We start from the raw sequence: 21,200 nt of genomic DNA, 5'->3' as shown, positions 1-21,200 counted from the left end.
TTTACGGAGCCTTGGTTCTTTGTGATATATACAATCAATATCATTTTATTGTACAGTTAGTAAGAGAGGCATAGAAGCCAGCGTACTCGTGGTGACTAGAGCAAGATTTTTATGTGGACTAGAGGTTAGTTTACAATGTTTAAGCATGGACGGGGCTTATGATTTGGGATCAGGAAAATTTAGCTTCTCATCCGGGCATTTTACGTCAGGGACGATGTGGTGTGCCGTCGTGCTCGAGGAATAGTTCGACTGAGAGCTATGGAGCTATACGGAACATAAAGATAGAGACTAAACAAAAAACACTTTGAAGAAAAAAACAAAATATTAGATTTTGATGTTAGAAGTACAAAGAAAACTATAAATGGCCTGCATATAGACAAAATCACGATTTCCCCAAATACCTCGAACATCCCTGAAGGGTTGTTTACCTCGGGCCACAAGGGTATCCAATAATTTCTCTCCGGAGGCGTCATTTTCCGAGCAGAACCAAACTACGTGATCGATGTCATCATAAACGGCTCCTCACCTACATAAGTTGCTATCAAGGTTTATTCTGTACAGATGTGCGTTTAGGGAATAGTGATTGGACATAAGTCTCGACATCACGCGAATGAAGCCTCGACTTAAGTCCTCACCTCTGAACCACGCTCGCCCAGAAACTTTTGAAACTATGGAAAATTGCCACCGTCCAAGTTCGTTGTGTGTCAACTTTGAAGAGTACTCTGACGGACTAATAGGAAAAACGCGTTGCTCGAGAATTGTCGATCATAAACCTCACAAATTTTATCATTAATAATTATGAATATGTGAAGTTTTTAATGTTTATTTTTGTATAATCTTACTTCGTGTCAGAGTGATTAAGTTAAATGGTGCGAGATCGAACATGTTTCAGGAAGGAAGCAGAACATTAAATTTAGAGAAATCTGAGTTTCACAAGCACAAACTTTGTGCGGTCAATAAATAAAAGCTTGTTGGTGCGTTTTTTTGAGAAGTGTGTAGAACGATCGCACGATCATTCAAAAGTTGTTCTGCTTTATGCGGCTGCTAAGTAAATTAAGTTGTGCGCGTTTTGAAGTATTTAAGGTGAGCACACCAGTTGGATGGAATGGATTTTTTTCCTTTATTCATTTCCGTCGAGGAAAGGAAAAGTCAGTATAATATTTTTAATGCATCGCTTACCGAAGTGAATCCAAAGTTCCATAAACGAGTATTCAGGAAAAAATCGAATAAACGAGTATTCCGGTATGAACATTTTCATATGTACGTTATTTGCAAAATCATGAAGCTGTAACAGTTCAAATATTGCGTACTTACTGTATTATTTGTTGATAAAGAGAACTTTTCTTATTGAGAGACAAGAGATTAGTATACCAGTTTACTTAATCGAATTCACCTAGAAAACCAGTATGTCACTTGAACAGTGAACACTGTACGATGAAAAGGTGGAATTAATATTCATACCAGTGGATGTGAGAGTTTGAAAAAGTTTTACAACTACGGTCAGAGCCAAAATCTGGGAGTTCGAATTTATAAATCGCGAACGAAATGTTATAAAAATAAACTATCTGCAGAATGAGATAGAATGATAGGTCGGGTCAGTTGGACATAAGGTTGAAAAAGACAACACTTTGGACATTTGCTAAAATTCACTAACTTCCGCCAGGAAATCCGCGGGAGTGTTCGTAAGTAAGGTCAAGAAGTAGACCTTTGTTCACTTCGAAGTTAGATCACGCGATCACTTGATACCTGCGACCTAAAAGTTACTTTTACGTTTCGGTAGTGATAAGAACGGTAGTGTAAACTATAATTAATACCTAGTAACACAAATTATATATTTAGGGTCTGTCTCATTTGGAGAATTAAACTTAAAAGTGACAGTTCAAAAATAAAAACAATCACCCGGTCATAAGAATGGCTGGTGCTACCCAGCAATTCCAATAGGACATCGATGGAAAATGATTCGATATCTGTCAAAAGTAATCTTGCTCTGCGAGCAGGGTTATTCGATAATTATTGAAATGTCACTTTTAAGTTTAATTTCAGTTTAATTATCCAATTGAGACAGACCTTAATTGTTTAAATTCCTAAACTAGGTCCATTGAAAAATCTTGTTATAATCTCAATTCTAAAATTATAAAAGTGTGTGATACGGTTGAAATTCTGAAAAGGTAGGAAAAGTTTTCTTATGATAAAAGTTGGGTGTGTTTTAACATGTGGCTTCTATTAGCCACGAAATTGTAGCTTTTCCGCTATTTTTGTTCCCAGGAAAACGGTGGGAAATCTCTAAGCAACATTGCGAGTGAGAAGAAGTCGGAAATCTCGACACACATGCATCTAATCCCCGACATTGAGAACTGGTCTATGAAGTGAAACCAAACGTACGGTGATCGACTAATCCGCAGTGGTGAACGTACGGTTGATCCCTGATTTGGTAGCCTCACCCTTCGTTCCAACTATCCGTGCTAGGATTAAACAAACCTCCGGCCACCGCGTGGTGGCGCTTTGGCAGCGACCCGATTTCGCACGTGTACACCATCTCGTCCCGCCCAGTTGGCACGTGGGCGTTCACTTCGATTGCCGACAGCGATTCATCCGCACCAAGAACCCAGTATCAGCAAGGAGGAGAACGGCCGCAACGAAAACCCCAGCAATGGTACCTATAGGTTAAGTCACACACACACACCCAAGCAGGTTAGGTTTAGCGCTCATCCGTAGACCCCGTAGCATTCGGCCAGAGAGAGAGAATCTACAATACATTGTCAACTTAAAAAACTAGTGTTTGTATTACTGCTACAAATTCTGTCTCGAATAAGTTGGGTTATTGGGGGACTCGTGTTGATTTAGATTCGAAGTGATTTAATTTCAGATACAGCATACCGATACGTACTCGTGTACAACTTGATCGGGTTTGGTTCGTTGGCATTAGGGAGAGAAATTGAGGTAGTGTTGAGAGCAAGGATGTTATCGATCATTTAGTAATCTGCCTTCGATCATTTAATAGTTTGTCAATAACTCATTCCAGGGGCTAAATTTCAAAATGTGTTGTATGGTGGACTTCTAGTGCAAATTTTTATCTACAACTCTGCCTAACAGTTCGTTGTTTGAATTTCACTAATAACGAAGCTATAGCGCTAGTAGCAGTAACTTGGACTAAATGATTGCATATTTTGTTATCATTTAGTATAAGTATAGTAACTAGCATCGTAACTCCTTTAGCAGTGGAATTCAAACATCGACCTGTTAAGGATAGTTGTAGAAAAACTTTGCACTAAAAGTCCACCATACAACACATTTTGAAATTTAGCCTCTGGAATGAGTTATTGACAAACTACTAAATGATCGAACGCAGATTACTAAATGATCGGTAGCATCAATGGTTGAGAGTATTCGATCGGATATTCGAGTGATCCACGAAACCTGCCCTGAGCTTCATTCTCAGTAGTTAGTCAGGCGCAAAACACCAAGCTGGCAATCTCGAATTCTAACCAGATTGGCGCGTAAGCCGATTTCGGTATAGGAAGCTGAATTTGTTCTAATACGCACCTTACAAAGCTTCGTAAGCAAGATGACAAACATTGTTGTATGTTCCGAAATGGTGCACAGATGCATCGAAACTCAAAGCTCTTTCATATATACTTCTCAGCAGAACTATAAAGACAAAGAGTCGCCGTTAGTATGGATTGAAAATCGATCAAAAGTCAGACTGTTACGATCTTTGCTTGGACCTGTGCCTTTGTTTTACGTTGGATCCGCTTGCGGAAGTAAAATTCCGACAAGCGGTGCACCATAATCTTGCAAGCACACCGTTCTGAAAAAAAAAACCTCTCAGAAGGTCAGATCTCCACGCTCAGCAAACACAAGAGGAAGAAGGACTCTTAGAATTCTTCACTTCCTTCTAAGCAAGAACACAGATTGAAAACCTTGTTCAAAATTTACACGAAAGTAATGCATTTATCTGAAATTTTGTCCAGAGCATCAGGGCATCAAATAGATCCTAATAAGAGGGCGGCTCCTTAAAAAATTGAAAATGTGCCACCTTAGTACACATATTTTGTTTTTAATTTGTTTTTAATGCAGCGCAGCAATATTAGTTTATATCTGTATAAAGTAAAGTGTTTTAACTTGCCTCGATTTATAAAAAAAAAATATTTTTCATGTGTAGTCATTGGACCGAACTAGTAAACACCGCAAACGGAAGCAAAATTCATCAAAGTGTGATTTTTTTACAGCACTTCAAAGTTCAACTGCGAAAAAGCCGTTTCAATTGAGTTAACTTGCCCCGGTTACCCTAACTCGGAGTTGGGAAGGAGTTTTGCTTTTGCCCGCTGAATTTTTTTTTGAAATTGTCACGGAATGTGTATTGAAAGTTCCTTGGACTCACTATTTCCCAAATTTGAATGAATGTCAAAATACTCGACTATTGTACAACTGAATTGTTTGCTTATCAGAACCTATCTCTAATGATTTGAGGCCAAATTTTGCAAAACCCAACGGACAGAAGTTTTTAAATTTACCGACCATCAATTTGGTGTAATAATACCAAAAAGCTAAGGTATTTTCTAGATTACTCATGTGATTCTGAGAAGTTTGAGGTGCCGTAAGACTATTTTTTTGTAGTTTCATGTTGGCCTTTTGTAGCGGAAATTCTGGTTCTCCGGAACCTGTTCCGTGGCCATCGCTTGGCCAGTTTTACCCTGTCAAGAAACTAAGGCGTTTTCTAAATCTCTCATGAGATTATGAGAAGTTTGAGGTGTAGACTGTTGGAAGATGGTCTTTGGCCATCTTGGGGTGATGGCCTTTTGCACCGGAAATTCAGGGTTTATGGCACCTTTTCCGTGGCCACCGAATCGACAGTTTTATTCTACCAGGAAACTATAGCATTTTCTAAATAATTCATGAGATTCTGAGGTTTTGGAAGCCTATTTTGTTTTGTAGTTTTATGTTGACCTTTTGTACCGGAAATTCCGGGTTTCCGGAAACTGTTCCGTAGCCATCGCATAGTCAGTTTCACCCTACCCAAAAACTAAGGCGTTTTCTTAGTTGCTCATGAGATTTTGAGAAGTTTGAGGTGTCGGAAGACCGATTTATTACGTGATTCTATGTTGGCCTTTTACACCGGATATTCCGGGTTCTCCGAACCTGTTCGGTGGTCATCCGGAGGCCAATTTATATCTATTTGGCTATTGTTGTCAACCATTCACATTGACCATTAATTACGTATACTAAAAGCCGGTTCTCGGTATGTCGGACAGTAATCCGGTGAAAATGGTTCTCGACAACGATCCGACGGGAACAAGAAGGCGAGGTGCACAGCGGGCAAGGTGGATCGATCAGCTGGAGGACGATTTGCTTCCTGGTTGTGTGTTCCTGAGCTTGTGTGTTAGATGTAGAAGCCCCGTGAGACATCATTACATCAGTATTCAAAAAAAAAAAAAATTCAACACTCCCAGAATAGCTATGATACTCCAAACCATTCTTGAGTTCAGATATTGAAGGTCTACAACACCGATAGAGTGATTCATACGGTCCTGAGCTTGTGTGTTAGTTGGAGCAACCCCTTGGGACATCATTACACCAGTATATACAAATCACAACATTCCCAGAGTTCCTGCGGTACTCCAAATCATTCTTGAGTTCAGATATTGGAGATCTTCAAGACCAACAGAGTGATTCATAGGTTTCCGAGCTTGTGTGTTAGTTGGTGAAGCCCCATGGGACACTATTACATCAGTATATAAAAAAATCAACATTCTCAGAATATCTAAGGTACTCCAAACGATTCTTGAGTTCAGATCTTGGAGGTATACAAGATCAACAAAGTAATTCAAAATGTTCTCGAGCTTGTGTGTTAGTTGGAGAAGCCCCACAGGCCATCATTACATCAGTATATAAGAAATTCAACATTCCCAGAATAGCTACGGTACTCCAAACCATTCTTAAGTATTGGAGGTCTACAACACAAACAGTGTGATTCATAGGGTCCTGAGCTTGTGGGATAGTTGGAGCAACCCCATGGGACATCGTTACACCAGTATGCACAAATCACAACATTCTCAGAGTTTCTGGGGTACTCCAAATCATTCTTGAGTTCATATATTGGAGGTCTACAGTACCAACAGAGTGATCAATAGGTTTCCGAGCTTGTGTGTTAGTTGATGAAATCCATTTGATGAAATCCACTAACTCTTAGACGAAAGCAATGCACTCTCCAATAGTCGAGATCTGTCCTGGCCAACGTCCTTGCAGATGCTGAGGAAGGGGAAGGATGGTTTTGTTGGACACCTTCTTAGGAAAGATGCAGAGAAGTCTTATAGGTGCCACGGGAGGTTTTGAGATTGTGTGGAAGGTTATAACAGTAGGAATCGTTTTGGTATATCGTGAAACACAGGAAGAACTTAGATAGAAACACAAAGTAGAAGAGGGACGAGCCTGGAATTGAACCCACGACCTCCTGCTTATAAGGCAGAAGCGGTAGCCACTAGACCACCGAGCTCGTCATCCTTCGCCATACACGTTTTATGGCCGTAAATTCATGCTATACCATCGTAGATCTTCTTGTTGATAGATTTGAATATAAAGAATTGAACTTATAGATAGTTTGGAGTGTCGTAGATGTTCAACGAATTCTATCATATGTCTATAATGGTGCAACGAAATCCCGTGGAGCTATTCCAGCTCATAAACATAGTTGAGACATCGAAGATCTTCATGTTGATTGATTTGAATATTAAGATCTGAGCTCAAGGACAGTTTGGGGTGTCGTAGATGTTCAACGAATTCTGTATTGTGTTTGTAATGTTGTAATGATGTACCGCGGAGCTATTCCAACTCATAAATCTAGTGGGTACATCGAAGATCTTCATGTTGATTGATTTGAATATTAAGATCTGAGCTCAAGGACAGTTTGGAGTGTCGTAGATGTTCAACGTATTCTGTATTGTGTTTGTAATGTTGTAATGACGTACCGTGGAGCTATTCCAGCTCATAAAACTAGTGGGGACATCGAAGATCTTCATTGTTGATTGATTTGAATATTAAGATCTGAGCTCAAGGACAGTTTGGAGTGTCGTAAATATTGAAAAAGATCTGTTATACCACAGGACAGGCGCAGAAGTTTATCATAAAGCATTTCAATTTGAATTATTTAACCAGAATATGTTAAAAGTATGGTGGTCCTTAGAACATCAAAATAACAACTCAAGGATAGTTTGGATGCTCTAGATCATCGTATAGCCCGTAACTTGACCTGTGCAATATTTTTCCTGGATGGACCAGTTAATTTTGAACATTTCTGCTGAAGAAAGCAAGGTTCTATCTCTTAAAACTGATTTTGACAGCTGATTTTCTGCTTGGGTCATATATAACCCATCCGTATTGAATCGGTTAAATAAATGAATAAATAAATAACTATTAAATGTATTATAGCAAAAAAAGATCGGTTGTCTTCTTCTTATTTTTACTTGAATTCGTCAATGTGCCTGGGAGCATAATTACGCCGCGTGTCATATTCAAATGTTCTTTATTTTCGACCCCAAACTATCTCAACGCCAATGACAGTATTGCACCACCAACACCAAAGCGCCAAAACGGTATTCCGTTCGAATAATAAACACAAGTCTAGCAGAAAAGAAGAGTGTGCCATTCCATTCTAACACCACTATATTTGTATTTTAATGCGTATTAGAGGGTCAGCTTGAAAGTTTTGTAAGTGAATCATTTAGAAGACACCGACTTGTGTTTATTTGTCTATCTAAATGCTCCTTATTGAGGATTTATGTTAATTAAGAGGCCCTTCCCTGCTTGGCACCATTATGCATTCAAAAGCTATCTACTCAGATAACGTTATCCTCAGCTTAGATTGAACCTAGTCAAGCTAGCTAACAAGCCTGATGGGCCTGTCCAAGGGTTGTTTTCCAACGACTTACTCGTATATTATCAATTCAGCCAATCTATTATACAAGACCGTATGGCGTCGCGTCCAAATTATCACATCTGCCCGAGCCGCGGGCCAGAGGTGGGGTTTGCTCGACTCCATCGACTGCGGTGCCTGGAGCACTGAACTAGATCACTCTGCGTGCGTAATGATATGCGACCCGTCCGCAAATGACGAGATTGAGTTGCGGTATGGTTTACGAAGTGCGGCAACTGTGCAAGCGTGTAGGCGGACGTGCGTTGTTCCGTTCTGGGTCGGGAAGTCGTCGCTGTCGTCCAAGTTGTCAACGAGCCCCGACCCGTCGGCATGTTAACTAGGTGTAGGTCGTCATTTGAATGGTAACCTAACAAGACCGCGAAGCTACAGCAGAGTATACGGCCCCGGGGCTGGTGTGCGATAATGTGAATCAGAACAATTAGCTTCATGTCGATGTTGTACGCTACTTGATATGTGCACCCGGTGATGACTGCGGCGGGATGGGTTTACAGCAACAATGCTATGTTACGTACTTGACGAGAGTATGTTATGCGAAACGGATGCATTGCCGAGGCTTAATGCTAACGAGTGAAGGTCGCTGCTGGAGTAACATTTATGTGCACAATTAATTGGGCTGCAGTTATGACTGCATGAAAACTAGAAAGTACAATCTGTTACAATAAATATCTGAAATGATAAATTATACACAATAAATATATTATTTTTAATGAAGGCGTTCTAGTGGTAAAATATGAGCTTATAAATTAATATTAAATAGAAAGGATTAATTCCCGTTTCGGATTAGGATTTTTTTCGACTTCACTGAGCATAAAAGTATGATGCAAATGCAAGAATGTTAACCTGACATAGACATCTCGCAATTAATAACTGTTGAAATACTAAATGAACACTAATATGCGAGGCAACAATGTCCCAGTGGGGGATGTAATGCCAACAAAGAAGTGATCCGTAGCCCAGATCGTACCATACGTTTGAACTTCATTGGATTAATGGACAAATTTAATAATAACAAATTGTTAGAAAAACAATCAAATTGAAGTCGGGAATGAACGGATGGTGTTATAAGGTTGTTGGATGTAATCATAGAATATTCTTAAAATAAAATAAAATTATTCTCAATGTTATTTGATGTGCTACATTTCTAATGTGTTAACACTAGAGAACTTTAAAATGACGCTTTATAACTTATCTATATGCACTACATGAGGAGCTATTACAGATAATAAATCATTTCTTTGCAGTGCATTTGACCCACTATTCAAATAAATTTTATTAAATGGGCCAGCACACTTGCGTCTTTCCTCAACCGTGCACGTAAATTGTTTTACATTCGCCGTTTCCTTCTGCATCTATTAATTAATAGGCCAACAACCATGCATCATCCGTTGCAGTGCGTGACGTAAAATAGTATTTTTGCGGTCCAACCTGAAATGGCACAAATCATCAAGATGCATATTCTTTAAACCAGCTGTTCCCTCCAACCGTGCGTCGCTGTGCTGCGTATATTTCTCAATGGATCACGTTTTCATTTCGTTCCCGGTTCCCATGCTCTAATAACACACCTCTTAACTTTAACACCCTTCGGACTATGTTTCATAACGGCGAAATGCAAGATCACGAACTTGCACACTTCCGAATTCTCGGGAAATTTTGCCATGTGACATCTCGTGCTTGTGGTGGAATATAGTTGAGCACATGCGAGTGGGGTTTTTGACCTCTGATATGCTTGGCAGATTGTTGTTGCATTCGGTTTCATATCTTGAGACGCTCCAAACTGCGAACGGACATTCCACCATGCCATCGTATATGAGTACATACTCATCTCGTGGCTCGGTCGAGAAATGGGAATGGCATTCTATATGAAGGCGACGACTTCCAAAAGGACAAGCGGTAACAACTGCTTCAGGGTAAAACGTGGTAGTCCCGTTTGCGGTGGTAAGCTCTCGGCACGTTCACGGACCATCGTCGACGGTTGTCGCTCACAGCGGCTAATACAGCACCATTCCTGAGTCTCGAGTGTGTCCCTACTTGGCGGGTTCGTAGCTGGTGAGGATATTTATTCTCACTACTCAAGGATACTAAGAGTGGGAAAGTGACATTCCTCACAATGCGGTTTTCGCTCAAGATGTGAAATATTTTCCGGAACAACATGTGTGTATCTTACGTGACCCCGTGTTGGTGATTCTGATTCAGGAATTGAAAGACCGAAATGCTCGAAGAAGCGTCCGTGAGTTCGTGTTTTCTGTTTTAAGTGAGAGACTTAAAAACAAGCTTACAGTACTGTCGAAATTCCCATTAAAGAGGAGCTTCCCTTCCAAACGCATGTTTTATTTTATTATTTTTTTTTTGTTATTTTTTTTTTTAATGGTACATTAAGTTCAATACAGAAATTTAAAAAATATCAATAGAAAACTGAAAAGGAGCCTAATTTTCCATTTATAATACGCTCATACAACAAGAATAAGTTACCTCTGGAAACGTGTGAGTACATAAAAACCATATGAAGACAGCAAAAAAGTTGAAATAATGTTTACTGAGAACAAACCATTTAAAAGTATGTTATTATCCATGATAAAGAGAGTTAAAGGCAAAAGAAAAGCATTAAAAATACAACTTACCTTTTGTATTTCCAAGTTCGGTCAACGAAATGTATATTTTTGCATCTGAAACAAAAAAGCAGAACATTCATGAACTATGTAGTTTTAGTTTGAGGGAATCAAATACAAATTGTAAGTAGAGTATATGGCTCAAGTCTTGGCCTAATATGCTGTGGTTAAACACATTTATTGTTGAGCATCTTCATATATTGAAGCTCTAACCATAAGCGTAGCTAGCGTCCCGGTCAAGGAGGCGAGGCATGGCCCCAGCTGGTGAGGGATAACATTTTAACAATATATAGAACACTGCATGCCAAGGTTTTTTTTATGCCTTTGCTGCTTATTTGTCTTGTTTGCGAAAAATTAAACTGATTTCTAGTAATGATGTGATTTAGTCAATACGTGTCTAATTTTCATATTTATTGTACTAATTATAGATAAATGCGGGGTGTACACTAAGGATTCTTGATCGCGATGTCCTTTAATCGTATCTGGTTTGAATGTTTTTCATTGTAAACAGCCTTATAGAGTTTGAATATCTTTATAACCGTTTGAATGATATGAAGATAGCGTAGAAAAAGTTTAAATAAAGTGGCCGTACTCTCTTTCCTATTTTATGATAATTGTATACAACCTTACAATACCAAATATGAATATCATATATGATATTCATATTTTTTGGAGCACTTTGAAGGTTGCGAGATCCGTACACTAATTACGTAAGGGCTAACGGGGAAATTATGAGGTCGGCTATTTTCTCACGGTCCATATAAATAAAAAAAAACATATTTTGAATGAAACAAATCTTACATGGTAAGGCGGTGATTTTCAACTCACCCAGGAAAATCTTTCACTTAATAAAGGTGAAAACGAAGATAATTTGTTGAAAAAATAAATACAATTTCTATCATTGTGAGCGTTTAATAATATGTTTAATATTTTTGCCTTTCTCGTATACTAAGTATACGGTAAAGGCTATATGTTCGCATCAAAAACAAACTTTTCATAGAAGGCCCGGAGACCCATAGTGTTATATACCAATCGACTCAGTTCGACGAATTGAGGTGATGTCTGTGTGTGTGTGTGTGTATGTGTGTGTGTATGTGTGTGTGTGTGTGCGCAAAACTACTAAAAAAATGTCACTCATTTTTCGGGCACTTACCCTCAACCGATTTGCTCGCAACAAGTTGCATTCGACGCAGAATCCTGTCCCATTGTTTCCTATTTGAAATTGGCCAGATCGGACTATGGGATCAGAAGTTATGGCCAAAATACAAATTCATACGAAAAAATCGCGTAAAAAATGTCACTCATTTTTCGGGCACTTATCCTCAACCGATTTGCTTGCAACAAGTTGCATTCGACGCAAAATCCTGTCCCATTGTTTTCTATTTGAAATTGGCCAGATCGGACTATGGAATCAGAAGTTATGGCCAAAATACAAATTCATACGAAAAAATCGCGTAAAAAATGTCACTCATTTTTCGGGCAGTTATCCTCAACCGATTTGCTTGCCATTGAAATTGGCCAGATCGGACTATGGAATCAGAAGTTATGGCCAAAATACAAATTCATACGAAAAAATCGCGTAAAAAATGTCACTCATTTTTCGGGCACTTACCCTCAACCGATTTGCTCGCAACAAGTTGCATTCGACGCAGAATCCTGTCCCATTGTTTCCTATTTGAAATTGGCCAGATCGGACTATGGGATCAAAAGTTATGGCCAAAATACAAATTCATACGAAAAAATCGCGTAAAAAATGTCACTCATTTTTCGGATACTTATCCTCAACCGATTTGCTTGCAACAAGTTGCTTTCGACGCAAAATCCTGTCCCATTGTTTCCTATTTGAAATTGGCCAGATCGGACTATGGAATCAGAAGTTATGGCCAAAATACAAATTCATACGAAAAAATCGCGTAAAAAATGTCACTCATTTTTCGGGCTTTTATCCTCAACCGATTTGCACGCAACAAGTTGCATTCGACGCAGAATCCTGTCCCATTGTTTCCTATTTGAAATTGGCCAGATCGAACTATGGGATCGAAAGTTATGACCAAAATACAAAATCATACGAAAAAATCGCCTAAAAATGTCACTCATTTTTCGGGCACTTATCCACAACCGATTTGCTCGCAACAAGTTGCATTCGACGCAGAATCCTGTCCTATTGTTTCCTATTTGAATTTGGCCAGATCGGACTATGGGATCGAAAGTTATGGCCAAAATACAAATTCATACGAAAAAATCGCGTAAAAAATGTCACTCATTTTTCGGGCACATATCCTTAACCGATTTGCTCACAACAAGTTGCATTCGACGCAGAATGTCTCATATTTTCTTATTGAAAATTGGCCAGATCGGACTATGGGCTTAGATGTTATCCCGAGCAACACACATGTTGCCCATACGTCATAGTAACTTAAATATAACCAGATTCAGTCACAACTATAGATAGTAGAATCTATAGATGAGCGAAAGCATAGCTGAGTCGATTTTTTTGCCCGTGCACAAGCGCATATGACGTCACAGCCCTTAACGTTTCCATTGAAATCGTGACGTCATGCTCGTTTGGAGACACGTTTGACAGCTCGTTTGGAGACAGAGGATTTATCTTCGCTCATCTATATATTCCACTATCTATAGTCACTACTAAGTTGCAGCAACCAGATTTTCATGGCATGTGCTGCTGGCTTGGGATGAATCAAATTACTATTTATTGCGAAAAGAGTTCGAAAAAGTCTGGCTCACTTTTTAGCACTTAGACTTCATCTATTGACGCTCGCAACAGATTGCATTCGACGCAGAATCTTGTCCCATTGTTTTCCTATTGAAAATTAGCTAGATCGGACTATGGGATCGGAAATTATGGCTGAAACACCATTTTGCCTTTTTCTACGAAAAAGGCTGTATGTTCGCTCAAAACCAAACTTTTACAGAAGGCCTGGAGACTCATAGTGTTATATACCAAGTGTTTGTAATTAAGAGTGGCGACACTGTCAAATTGGAACAAAAATTTCTCATCATTTCCCATACAAAATCGCGTTCCAAACGAGCTTGAGGAGACCTGTCAAAATGCAGCACATGTCGCCGCACAGTACCTGTTACTATACCAGAGTGTTTGTAATTAAGAGTGGCAAACACCATCAGAATTGAATAAAATTCATCTGTCATTCCCATACAAAATCATAGATTTCAAACGAGCAGGAGACCTGTCAAATGCGGCACATGTCGCCACTTTTAATTACATACACTCCTGCTTGCTCTCTGTCCAGAGTGTTTACTTAATTAGAGTGGCGACACTGTCAGAATTGGAACAAATTCAATATCAATTTCCCATACAAAATCGCGTTCCAAACGAGCAGGAGACCTGTAAATGCGGCACATGTCGCCACTTACCAATTACATACACTCTGTTATATGCAAACTCTCGATGAACTGCGATGATGTCTCTGTGTGTATTATTGCGCTTTTGCACCAAAAGTGCGAAAAAGTTTGAAGCTCACTTTTTTGGAACTTATCCTCAACCGATTTAATTCCAATTATAGATGAAGTAGAATAGATAGATGAGCAGAAAAGCACTGGCTGGAGTCGATTTTTCTTGCCCGTGCACACACTTTTTATGCCAACGTCACAGACCCTATAACGTTTCCATTGGAAATCGTGACGTCATGCTCTCGTTTGGAGACACGTTTGACAGTTCGTTTTTGGAGACAGAGGATTTATCTTCACTCATCTATATATTCCACTATCTATAATTCAACAAAGTTTCATTCGACGCGGAATCCTGTCGTATTGTTTTCTATTGAAAATTTGGACCATGGGCACAAGAAATTATGGCCCAAAATATACTATGTGTTATAAAAAGCGAGTAAAAGTCTAGCGTGACTTTTTTAATGGACTTACCCTCAACCGATTTACTCACAACTATAGATAGTGGAATATATATAGATATGAGCGAAGATAAATCTACTCTGTCTCAAACGAACTTGTCAAACATTAAACGTGTCTCCAAACGAGGCATGACGTCACGATTTCAATGCGAAACGTTAAGGGGCTGTGACCGTCATATGCGCGTGTGCACAGCGGGCAAAAAAATCGACTCAGCCCATGCTTTCCGCTCATGCTATAGATTCTACTATCTATACTCTACAACAAATTGCATTAGATGCGAATCCTGTTCTATTTAGAAAGTTGGCCAGATTGGACTATTACGCTTTGAAATTATGGCCAAAAATACTTTTTGCCTTTCTTGTGCAACAAAAGTTGTACCGAAAGGCTATAATTTCTTTCCGAAAACGACACTATCGGATGCTTCCACGCATGCGATTACGCTTCCTTCCTCTTCATACGGGGAGTTTTGGTGAAAGACGGTCATGAGATTTATATCATAGCAAATATTGCCCCTCCGCTCGCTTGATGGGAATGACTTGTTTTCGTTTTTCTTTTTTGTGTAGTCAGACTTACAGTTCAATTTACATCCAAAAGTGATATCCTTAAAATATCTCTTGACTGGGTAAAAATAAAACAGGGGGTATGTACGTCGAAAGATTGGAAAAGGGAAACAAAAATGCTCGAAATTCTTATTAGCATATTGTAGATCAAACCGAACCGAGGTTTCGCGACAATCCGCATTTTCTCGCATTTCCGGATGTTGCAGCACTTTGCAAAAATACGCCGAGTAATTGCTGCGCAACTGTGCCATAGTCGGGCACCACTCGCGATGCCAGTCGCTTTGTTTAACTATCCGGGAATCAAGTTTCAAAAGCTATTATTTTCGGTTTTCAACTGTATCTACAATATCTTTGCCATAATTAATCTGATTTTCTTAGAACGGACAAAGAAATTTGTCTTTTTTACTCCTAGCTACTAGCTCATCTATTTTCAAAGCACACACATTTTACGAAGGTCGACGAATCCGGTCGGTCGAAATTCGGTCAGTCAGTCCGGTCCAGATCCGGTCCAGATCCAGTCGAGTCCAGTCCAGGTCCAGTCCGGAGTCAGTCCAGAATTCGGTCAGGTCGGTCAGGTCGAGTCAGGTCCAGTCCAGTCCGGTCAAATCCGGTCCAGAGTCGGTCGAGATCGATCCGATCAATTGCAGATCCAGTCCAGATCCAGTCAGTCGGTCAGATCCGATCAGTCCGATCCAGTCCGATCCAGTCCAGGTCCAGTCCAGTCAGTCAAGTCAGTCCAGAATCAGTCCAGATCCAGTCCAAATCCAGTCCAGGTCGGTCAAATCGAGTCAGGTCAGTCCGATCGGTCAGGTCAGTCGAGTCAATTCGGTCGAGTCCAGATCCGGTCCGATCGATCGGTCAGTCAAGTCAAATTAGATCCAATCCCAAGTCAATCAAGTCAGTCCAGATCAAGTCCAGATCCAGATCAGTCCAGATCCAGATCCAGTCCGTCCAGTCAGTCAGATCGATCCAGATCCAGTCCAGATCGGTCAGTCCAGTCAGGTCCAGTCAGGTCGATCAGGTCCAGTCCCGTTCCAGTCAGATCCAGTCCAGATCCCAGTCCCGATCCAGTCAAGATCCAATTCAGATCCAGTCCAGATCAATCCAAGTCAGTCCGGTCAAGTCAGGTCAGTCCAGGTCAGTCGATCAGTCCGTTCAGTCCAGATCCAGTCAGGTCAGGTCAGGTCAATTGGGTCGGTCGATCGGTCGATCCAGTCCAGGTCGATCCAGATCAGTCGGTCGGTCCAGGTCCAGTCAAGTCAGTCCAGATCCAGTCCAGTCAGTCCAGATCAGTCCAGGTCAGAGTCAGATCCAGTCCAAGTCCGATCCAGTCGGTAGATCCAGTCCGATCCGGTCAGGTCAGTCAGGTCAGTCCGATCAGTCCAGATCAGTCCAAGATCCGGTCAGGTCAGTCAGGTCAGTCCCAGGTCGGTCAGATCCAGTCAGATCGAGTCAGATCCAGTCCAGATCCAGTCCAGAGTCGATCCCAGGTCAGTCCGTTGATCCAAAGTCAGTCCGATCAGTCAAGATCAGTCCAAGATCCAGTCAGATCCAGAGTCCAGATCCAGTCAGATCGGTCCAAGATTGATCCGGGTCCAGGTCAGTCCGATCAATTCGATCAGTCCAGATCCAGTCAGATCCGTCCAGATCCAGTCCAGGTCCAGTCCCAAGGTCAAGTCAAGATCCAGTCAGGTCAGTCCAGATCCAGTCAGTCAGTCCAGATCCAGTCAAGTCCAGTCCAGTCAGGTCAGGTCAGTCCAGTCGGTCAGATCGGTCAGATCGGTCAAGATCCAGTCCAAGTCAGTCCGATCCAGTCAAGTGATCCCAGATTGATCAAGTCGGTCGTTCAGATCTATTCAGGTCGGTCAGATTCGAAATTCAGTCAGATCGGTCAGATCAGGTCCAGTCAGTCCAAGTCAGTCCAGGTCCAGGTCCCAGATCCAGTCCAGGTCAGTCCAAAATTCCAGTCAGATCCAGTCCAGTCCAGTCCCAGATCAGTCCGATCCAGTCCGATCCAGTCCAGGTCAATTAGATCCCGTTGGGTCAGTCCAGATCAGTCAGATCCAGTCAGGTCGATCAGTCGAGTCAGGTCAGTCGATCCAGTCCAGGTCAGTCCAGGTCCAGTCAGATCCAGTCCAGAGTCAGTCCGATCGGTCAGTCAATTTAGATCGAGTCCGATCCAGTCAATTGGTCCCAGGTCAGTCAGGTCAGTCCAGTCCAGTCAGATCGATTGATCCAGTCAGTCCAAAGTCAGTCCAGTCAGATCAGTCCAGATCCGGTCAGATCAGTCAGGTCAATTTAGATCCAGTCCAGATCCACGTTAAGATCAGTCCAGGTCAGGTCCAAGATCCAGTCCAGGTCGTCAAGATCCAGTCCAGGTCGGTCAAGTCCAGTCCAGTCGGTCAGGTCAGTCGAGTCAGTCCAGATCCCGATTGGAGTCGGTAGATCCGGTCAGATCGGTGGGTCCAGTCAGGTCGGTGGAGTCGATCCAGATCCGTTCCGTTGACCAGGTCGGTCAAGATCGGTCAGATCCAGTCAGGTCGTTCACGATCGAGTCCAGATCCAGTCCAGTCAGTCCAGATCAGTCAGATCCAGTCCCAGTCGGTCAAGTCGGTCCAGGTCGGTCAGTCAGTCCGATCCGATTCGATCCGAAATTCGATCCCGGTCCAGATCAATTTAGATCCGGTCCAGGTCGAGTCAGGTCAGTCCAGTCGATCGATCCAGTCTAAGTCAGTCCAGGTCAGTCCAGGTCGTTCCGATCCAGTCCTAGTCCAGTCTAGGTCAGTCTACGTTCAGTCGATCCAGTCAAATTCGATCCAGTCCGATCCAGTCAAAGTCGGTCCAGATCCAGTCCAGGTCGGTCAGGTCGGTCCAGATCCAATCCAGTCCAGATCCAGTCCAGTCGATTGATCAGTCAGTCAGTTCAATTAAGGTCGATCGGTTTCAGATCGGTTTTCCAGATCGGTCAATTCAGTCCAGGTCAGTCCAGGTCAGTCGATTCGGTCGATCCAGTCAGATCCAGTCGATCCAGTCCAGATCAATCGAATTCAGTCCAGGTCAGTCGATCAGTCCAAGATCCAGTCGATCCAGTTCGGAAGTACCAGTTTGATCCCGGTCAGGTCAGTCCAGGAGTCGGTCAGATCCGGTCAGATACGGTTTGAAGTCGGTCCAAGGTCAGTCCAAGTCGATCCAGAATCCATTCCGGATTCAGTCGATCAGTCAGGTCAGTCCAGATCAGTCGATCCGGTCGGTCGTCCAGTCGGTCGGTCAGTCCAGTCAGTCCGTCAGTCCAGATCGAGTCCAGATCGGTCCGATCCAGTCAGATTTCAATCCAGGTCAGTCCAAGATCAGTCCAGGTCCAGTCCAGTCAGTCCAGGTCGGTCTAGATCGATCCAAGTCAGTCAGATCCAATCTAGATCGGTGATCAAATTCCAGATCAGTCCAAGATCCAGTCCAGATCCAGTCAGGCAATCCCAGATCAGTCCAAGTCAAGTCCAGAATCAGTCAGATGCAGTCCGATCAGTCCGATCAGTCGAAGTCAGTCTAAGTCGGTCAGATCGAGTCAAATTCAGTCCGTTCCAGTCGAAGTCAGTCAGGTCAGTCGATCCAGTCGATCGATCCCGATCGATCCAGATCCAGTCCAGATCAATCCAAATCCAGTCAGATCAGAGTCGATCAATCCGATCAATCCAAGTCAGTCCAGATCAATCCGATCGAAGTCAGATCCAGTTAGATCCAGTCCAGAGTCGAGTCCAAGGTCGAAGTCCAGTCCAGTCCAGTCCAGTCAAGTCAGTCCAAGTCAGTCAGATCAGTCCCAGATCGATCAAGTCAATCCAGTCAGTCAAGATCGTCAAGTCAGTCCGATCGATCCGATCGGTCCAGATCCAAGGTCGTTCAAGTCCGTCAATCGGATCGGGGTTCGTCTGTACCCAGGCCTATGTTGTCATTCTGATATGCATTATTACTTGTGTTGCTTCGAGAATGGGGACACTTGTGGGTATTTTCGTCGTAATGGGTGAAACCAAGGAGTTGTTTTCGTTTATTTGCTAGAACTCTACTACAGATCGTTTCTCCTGAGCCTTCGTTTTGGTACAGATGAGTTTGGCAAAAAAGTGTAAAAACTAGGACGACGCAGATGGAAATACTCCACTTCAACCCTAATACACCTTTTCTTTAATAAGTATCCTTAGAATGTATTTCGAAAATGCAAACAAATATCATGTTTGTCAAAATGTTTTTTACAGTTCCAATTTAAAATTTGTCAAAATTCAATTAAAAAGACATCAATCCTGAAGAAAAAAAAACATATTTATCCACTGGCGTGGGTATTTGCCTTGCTCTACGCATTTAGTTAGGACACCAACCCTTATCACTATCTTATCATTATATCCGATGAACCATTTTCTTAATAACTTTTTAAAACTTGCAATTTATGATCATTATAATTTGGCAATTCAATGGTGATCAACAAGGCTTTGTCTATCAGATAAAAACTTGTTGCAGGGGAAATCAGTTAAGGTTACTATACAATTGTCTAATGTTTTTATGGCTTTTGTGCACACACAAACACATACGGATGAACGGGCATGTGCTCAGTTTGTCGAGCTTCAGGTCGATTAGTATACTTACTATGGGTCTCAGGGGAAACTTCTATAAAGTTCGTTCTAGGTAAATGATAGCCATAATTTTAACTTTGCTTAATTACAGGAAGGTAAAATGAAATAACAAAAGAACTTGTCTATGTTAACCACCTCATGTTTCTGCGAGACATCACTTTTCAATTTTATGGGTTTTTACCAACCTAATACACAGTTGTATACTATATTTTTAAAGACAAAAATCATTGTAGAAGATACCACTTTTATTTGCATGTCCATTTCAAACCAGTAGTTGAAACAGGCTTCTCACTTCACTCATCTCGTTACATTTTGGAAAACCCACATTTCGGTAGCTTCTAGCAAATTTTCACAAAACAGTAGAAGCATCACATCTGTCCCCAAACTTATTAATTTCCGGATATGCGTATATTCGAACAAAGTTACCTTGATGAACGTTCAAATTTTCCACCACCCCACAGCACATACCCGATGCAATAGTTTAACCTTCCGTTCGCGTCCATTTGCGCACTAGCGTCTACCATGTGGAAAGCTTATCATCTACGGTTTGGCTACCTACATGCATGGTCATGCTCTCTCTGTGATGCAACATAAATATTGAGATAGACGTAAACCCTAGACGGGGTTGCCCGCCTCGTTGGAGTTGCTTTTGAAATCGGCAGCCAGTTTCTCAACTAGGTACCTCACTTTTCACATTGGTGTGCAATGTATCCTTAAACAACCGTCTACCGATTTCGGTGTCGGAAAAGGGTAAACTATAGTTTCTAGCATTGTGTTTACAATTCGAAATTTGGAGCTCTATAACTACTTATCAGCTGCTCTACCAGCCCATTCAATGCGCCTCTAGCACGCTGAAATTTATCCTTCTCTCGGGAATTACACAGGAAACGGGATTTGGATAGCTGTATGATTCTGTTAACAGCTACCGATTCGGATCTTTCTGTACCGAAAAACCTTTGATTTCTGAATTTCTTTAATGGCTTAGACGTGCTCATTGTCTGCAGTTTTTTGGGAAGGAGTGAATTAGTCCTACCTCATCTTGCCCCAATGCAGTTTGCCTTGCCGCTGGCAGGGTAGTAGAATTTTCATCGATGGTAGAAAGAGCATCATCTCACGTAGATGAATGGTGGATATCAACTAAACAAAAAGCCCAAATCAGGTGTCCACCAGGGGTGCAGTAGCAGATAATGAAAATGAACGATAGTTGAACCACAAACGAAGCTTTCATAATTGGCGTAGCTAGGGAAATTCCATAGAAAAAAAATATATGGAAAAACGCGTATGTGTTGATTCATTCTAATTTTCCTGGTTATTAATTGAGTTTCAAAATCAAAGCATTTTCTGAACTGAGTGGCATATAATTTAAAGGGTCCCCACTAGTAAAACATTTGAGTTTTCACTTGAATGACAATTTAGTCTTTCAACCGTAGAGAAGTAAATCATCTCCCACCGCAATACGCTTATTTATTCGTATCACCTTTATGGCTCGTTAGCTGGTTAGTGATAAACCAATCATATCTTTGCGTCGTTTTACAAAGACCTTTTTTCTCATTATCTCTTCATTAACGATTTTTCCTTCGATGGCCAGCAATACATGTGG

The 21,200-nt window shown here is 41.4% G+C and overlaps 1 protein-coding gene across 2 annotated transcripts in view; it reads right to left on the bottom strand.

The window, feature by feature from the left end:
• Positions 1 to 21,200, bottom strand: part of LOC134225687 (galactosylgalactosylxylosylprotein 3-beta-glucuronosyltransferase P) — a 179,530-nt gene that overhangs the window by 29,092 nt on the left and 129,238 nt on the right. Inside the window, exon 1 of one of the 2 annotated variants that reach the window (XM_062705959.1) lies at positions 10,549 to 10,596. The exons of the other annotated variant lie outside the window; for it this stretch is intronic. The gene's annotated coding sequence lies outside the window, so the exon portion shown is untranslated. Of the gene's footprint in view, positions 1 to 10,548; positions 10,597 to 21,200 lie in introns of those variants that run through there. 2 annotated transcript variants of the gene reach the window in all.

The sequence above is a fragment of the Armigeres subalbatus genome, chromosome 3 (assembly GCF_024139115.2).
Source record: "Armigeres subalbatus isolate Guangzhou_Male chromosome 3, GZ_Asu_2, whole genome shotgun sequence".
Lineage (NCBI taxonomy): Eukaryota > Metazoa > Arthropoda > Insecta > Diptera > Culicidae > Armigeres > Armigeres subalbatus.
This window is presented reverse-complemented; position numbering and strand designations above follow the sequence as displayed.